General features: G+C 42.3%; 1 pseudogene; it reads right to left on the reverse strand.

Annotated features, from left to right (window-relative positions):
- Positions 1-1,080: 1,080 nt before the first annotated feature.
- LOC102285803 (chromobox protein homolog 1 pseudogene) lies at positions 1,081-3,991 on the reverse strand (annotated as a pseudogene).
- Between the last annotated feature and the right edge of the window lie 2,120 nt (positions 3,992-6,111).

The raw sequence follows: 6,111 nt of genomic DNA on the forward strand, positions 1-6,111 counted from the left end.
ATGTTGAAGCTGAAACTCCAATACTTTGGCCATCTGATATGGAGAGCTGACTCATTGTAAAAGACCCTGATGCTGGGAAAGGTTGAGGGCAGGGGGAGAAGGGGATGACAGAGGATGAGATGGTTGGATGGCATCACGGACACAATGGACATGGGTTTGGGTGGACTCTGGGAGTTGGTGATGGACAGAGAGGCCTGGCATGCTGCGGTTCATGGGGTCGCAAAGAGTCAGACACTACTGAGCGATCATCGTTATTTGTTTTTTCCTTTGTTTCACAGTTTCTTCAAATTTTAACAAAAATGATCTTAACTCCAGTCTCCCTTCTTTCCCACCCCATCCCACGACCTCCTTTATATATTAAATTTCCTTCTCAACCAGTTTCCATCCCCCAAATGCAACTTTGTTAACTTCATAACTAGCTTAGTCTTTTGTTGGGACCAGCATTAATCTCAGGCAGGGAATACCTTGGCTTCTACATTTTAGGCATTCACAACTTTTAAACAGTCTCTCACAGTCCTCATTTAGGTGGCCAATGACATTTTTTGAAAGGATACAATATTCTGGACACAGAACCCAATCATCATTATTTGTTTTTTCCCTTTTACAGTTTCACAGTTTATTCAAATTTTAACAAAAATGATCTTAACTCCAGTCTCCTTTCTCACCCCATCCCACTGACCCCACACAATACACCAGTAATAGCCCAAAACTACACACATTCTATGCTGTAAAAAATGCAGAGTTAACCCTCTTGGGAAGAAGGCTGTGGGTTGTGGAGATGCTCTTTGAAGATCTACTAGTATCGCCTGCTTTCCTACATCCCACTCTACAAGTTTTGTCCATCATAGAAGACCCTTTGCTTTTCTTAGTGAAGTTCAGAATGAGTTGCATTGAAACACTGATTCTTCTTCCTCTTCACCAAGATGGATGTGCAAACTGTACGGCATGGAACGACTTTGAAACACTTAGCCTGCTGTAAGGCACAGAAACTATACTGGCTCTTCAAAGCACATCTTCTCAAGCCATCTTTATGGTGTCGAGACAAGTAGAACTCCTTCTCTCCCCACTTGAAACCTGCAGTCAGATGTGATAGCCACTGGTATTCAAGAGAGTTAATTCTTGTTTTCTTTTTTTGTCATCATCCTCTGAGGGATAAGAATGCCACCTCAGCATTTCCTCATAGAAGGATATGATAACCTGTGGGCACTTGACATTGGCTTCCTTGGCAGGGACCAGGTCAGCCTCATCAGAGTTTTTCCATTTCATCAGGAACATGAGTTCTCCACTGGAATCTGTAGCTCCAATAATCCACTCAGGTTCCAAACCCCAGGCAAAGCCTTGTGACTTTTCTGATTCTTTTCTTCTTCTTTGGTTTGCTCTCCTCCCCCATATTGTCTGAATCAGAATCAGCTTTGCACTTGCCTCCATCTGGTTTGTCTATCTCGGGTGCTGTTTTCTGTGACTGCAGAAACAGCAGTGAGGTCAGGGCAGTCAGGTTATCTCCCGGCTCCCATGTGTTGTCCTCCTCTGAGACCCTCTTCCACTTTAGGAGATACTCCACTTGGCCCTTTACCACTTGCCGGTCTAGAACTTTTTCCACCACATATTCCTCTTCCTCTAGCACCTCCTCTACTTTCTTCTTGTTTTTTTTTCTCCTCACAGTGCCTGCCAGCTTTCTGGTATAAAGGGTGACGGCTGCTCAGAGCAGCACCCACAAACCTGAGAGGAATCAGTAGGCACTACTGGCCGGGGAGCGGTGACTGTGACGGAACACTTAGAAGAACTGCCCTTTCTGCACAACACATTGTTGCTAACAGTAGGCACTATGGTGTACAGTCGATCTCTAGGACTTACTCATCTTGCCCAACTGAAACTTGGTACCCTTGACCAATACTTCCCTGATTCTCCCCCTTCCCCTAAGTTTTGAATGGTTCCTGGCATATAGTAAGTCCTCAATAATTATTTGTAAAATAAATGGATGGATGTATAGGTGGATGAATTTTTTTTTTTCTAAAATTGCTGAAACTCTTCCTCATATGCAGGGGCCCTAAATATCTTTCTCTTGAGGTTTCTGTAACTTGAAAATGTCTACAAATTCAAGAATTTTTTCTTATTCTCAAAAGACAGATGGGGCAGCCAGACTTCTTTTGACACCAGGGGGTCATTCCTACATTGTTCCAACCCTTTCTTTCTTGCTGCCTGAATGTGTCACTGGAAAACATGTGTTCTGCATAGTCCTAGGAGACTGGTTCACCTGAGAGGACCACAGGGTTCTCTAGGGAGGACATCCCACTCCTTCAGGACTGGGGTAAGTGCGTGTGTGTGTGCATGTGCAGAACGGAACCTCTCCATAGGCTCATTAGCATAACCACAAATGCAAAAACAAAACAAAAAAATTCGTTTAACCCTACTGAAGTGCAATACGACAATATCAGTTCTTAAATTATTCCAAGCCATCACTAACTCAATGGACATAAGTTTGAGTAAACTCTGGGAGTTAGTGATGGACAGGGAGGCCTGGCGTGCTGCAGTCCATAGGGTCACAAAGAGTCGGATATGACTGAGCTACTGAACTGAACTGAGATGAACTGATTCCAAGCCTAGCCCATTCTTCAAATCAAAATCTAATTCTTCCTTTTATGCCTATAATCTGAGGTTGGTTTAAAACACAGTCAAGTCTTTGGGGATGAAATTTCTCCAGAAGAGTAGGGGCACTTAGGAGAAAAGTCTTTAAGAGCACCTTCAAATTTTTGCCTTGGGAAGGACCAGTGAAAATGCCCTAAAGAGCAAAAGTATATGGTGCTTCTCAGCCTATAAAAATAATGTTCCTTTGCGGAAAACAAAACAAAACAAAAAATCCCACCGCCACTTCTGTCCCAATGATGCTAATATGCTTTGGGGAAATCATATTTCTTTTAAGAGGAGCTTCATTTACTCTGGATCTTCCTCAACCAAGGTTATTGTCTTGAGCTTTACTCTTAGGAAAGCATTAAGTTTCCTTTCATTTTCTAAATATAGTGAATTAATTTATTGAAGAGATTAATTTAACACTAGTGATAAAACTTGGATTGGTTGCTTGCTTTTTCCAAGAAGAATCCCCATAACATTTTAAAGAATAAGATATAAAGAGTTTTGCTCAGTGCTTGGCTCATAGAAAGCATTCAATAAGTATTAACTACTGCTATTTTTGTTGTTATTGCTGCTACTACTAGTATTGTTATTAGTGGTGGTAGTCATTGGCCTGGCATCCAGTCCTAGTGGTAGGTATTATGAGAAAGAAGTGGAGTTTAGTGACATACAACACATGTAAAGTGCTTAATATAGTCTTTGACACAAAGCAAGCATTTAGTGAATTTAAACAAATTTAGAAAATGTGAATGTATTGGGGTAGATTTGGCTGCAAAAATAGAGACCAAAATTTAATGGATTAAAGAAACATAAATTTATTTTTCATTCATGTTACAGCACCAAGTGAGTGTTCCAAGTGTTAAAGAGAAGTTTTCAGGCAATTTAGCTGTGAGCATGTATCAAAATTTTATTACGATTAGGCACAGAAGGGAAATGGACCCTAGAAAGGCCACTTCCCAAATTTACTATTGGTAGGGACATGTGATAGGAAGAAAGTTCAGTTAGATAATCATTGTTAGACTAGACACAGAAAGAAAAGAAAGTCTGGTTAAAGGTCACTAGACCCTTGATTGACAGCTGGCAACTGACTGTGCGGGTAATTGGGCATGTGGGTAATTGGTTTCTGAGAGCAAACCTTAATCCCATTAAAGTTCACAGAAAATTGCTTAAGCATTTTATCAGGAATGCTAACTTCTCAGAAAGAAGTTATGAGCAAAATGGTTTTGCCTTTCAGACCAGGTTTGAAACAGTTTCTCTTATGGGTAGGACCATGGGCCACTCTCCCCGCTCTCATCATTCAGGTACTCTGGTTGACGGTAACTCTGCCATTTTCAGTATATGGCTTTAATGCTATTCTGGTCATTGTCAACGGCCAGTGAGAAAGAGGAAAAGAACTGAGATTTCTTCCTAAAAAATCTTGCCTAAGGAAATGAGCCAGAGGTGGAAGCAGAATTTTTGCTCGCACGTCACTGAGAGCTTAGTTACGTGGTCACCAAGCTCCCAATAGGGTTGAGAAGTGCAATCTGGATATCCAGATTCTGGCTGCAGGACTTTTACTAGGGGGATGAAATGGAGTTTGGGGACAGTAGTGGTTTCTGCCACAATGAGGATGTGCCCAGCCTTTCTGCACCTACTGCCTCTGAAGCTGCTGCTGCTGCTAAGTCGCTTCAGTCGTGTCCAACTCTGTGAGACCCCATAGACGGCAGCCCGCCAGGCTCCCCCATCCCTGGGATTCTCCAGGTAAGAACACTGGAGTGGGTTGCCATTTCCTTCTCCAATGCATTAAAGTGAAAGGTGAAAGTGAAGTCGCTCAGTCATGTCCGACTCTTAGCGACCCCATGGACTGCAGCCTACCAGGCTCCTCTGTCCATGGGATTCTCCAGGCAACAGTACTGGAGTAGGATGCCATTGCCTCTGAAGCAGTAGTTGGCAAACTATGGCCTTCAGGCTAAATCCCACCTATAGCTGTTTGTATAAATAAAGTTATATTGGAAAGCCATGCTCATTCATTTATGCAATGTGTATGGCTGATTTCACACTACACTAAAGGGTTGAGTAATTGAGACAGAGACCCCATGCACCAAAGCTTAAAATATTTACTTTTTGGCTTTTTTAGAAAAAAAAAAAATTGCTGACCCTTATTCTAGAGAGGGTTCTGAATTGCCCATAAAAGTGAACTTGATGGGTCAAAGGAAATGTGCATTGAAAATTTTAGTAGATATTCCCCTTCTTATTTGCACTAGTAGTGTATGGGATTGTCCATCACCCAGTCAACACAGTAATATCAAAATTTTCCATATGGCCAATTTGATAAGTGAAAATGGTATTTTACTATAGTTTTCATTGTACTTACCTTATTAGTAGTAAGATTTAGTATAGTTCAGTTCAGTTCAGTCACTCAGTCGTGTCTGACTCTTTGTAACCCCATGAATCACAGCACGCCAGGCCTCCCTGTCCATCACCAACTCCCAGAGTTCACTCAGACTCACATCCATCGAGTCAGTGATGCCATCCAGCCGTCTCATCCTCTGTTGTCCCCTTCTCCTCCTGCCCCCAATCCCTCCCAGCATCAGAGTCTTTTCCAATGAGTCAGCTCTTTGCATGAGGTGGCCAAAGTACTGGAGTTTCAGCTTAAGCATCATTCCTTCCAAAGAAATCCCAGGACTGATCTCCTTCAGAATGGACTGGTTGGATCTCCTTGCAGTCCAAGGACTCTCAAGAGTCTTCTCCAACACCACAGTTCAAAAGCATCAATTCTTCAGCGCTCAGCTTTCTTCACAGACCAACTCTCACATCCATACATGACTACAGGAAAAACCATAGCCTTGACTAGACAGACCTTTGTTGACAAAGTAATGTCTCTGCTTTTCAATATGCTATCTAGGTTGGTCGTAACTTTCCTTCCAAGGAGTAAGGGAGTATATATAATAAAATCTATACAGTATTTGGTCTTTGTCCCTCATTGTTGTTATTGTTCAGTTGCCAGTCATGTCTGACTCTTTGCAGCCCCAGGGACTGCAGCACATCAGTCTTCCCTATCCCTCACCATCTCCCAGAGTTTGCCCAAGTTGATGTCTATAGAATTGGTAATGTCATCCAAACATCTCATCTTCTGTCACCCTCTTCTTCTGCCTTCACTCTTTCCCAGGATCAGAGACTTTTCCAATGAGTCAGATGTTTGTATCAGGTGGCCAGAGTATCAGAGCTTCACCTTCAACATCAGTCCTTGCAAAGAGTATTCAGAGCTGATTTCCTTTAAGACTGACTGTTTGATCTCCTTGCTTTCCAAGGGACTCTCTCTCAAGAGTCTTCTCCAGAACCACAGTTTGAAAGCATCAATTCTTCAGTGCTCTGCCTTCTTTATTGTCCAGCTCTCACATCTGTACATGACTACTGGAAAGACCATAGCCTTGACTATACAGACCAGACCTTTGTTGGCAAAGTCAGTGTCTTTGGTTTTAACATACTGTCTAGGTTTGTCAT

Source organism: Bos mutus, chromosome 7, assembly GCF_027580195.1.
Source record: "Bos mutus isolate GX-2022 chromosome 7, NWIPB_WYAK_1.1, whole genome shotgun sequence".
Classification (NCBI taxonomy): Eukaryota; Metazoa; Chordata; class Mammalia; order Artiodactyla; family Bovidae; genus Bos; species Bos mutus.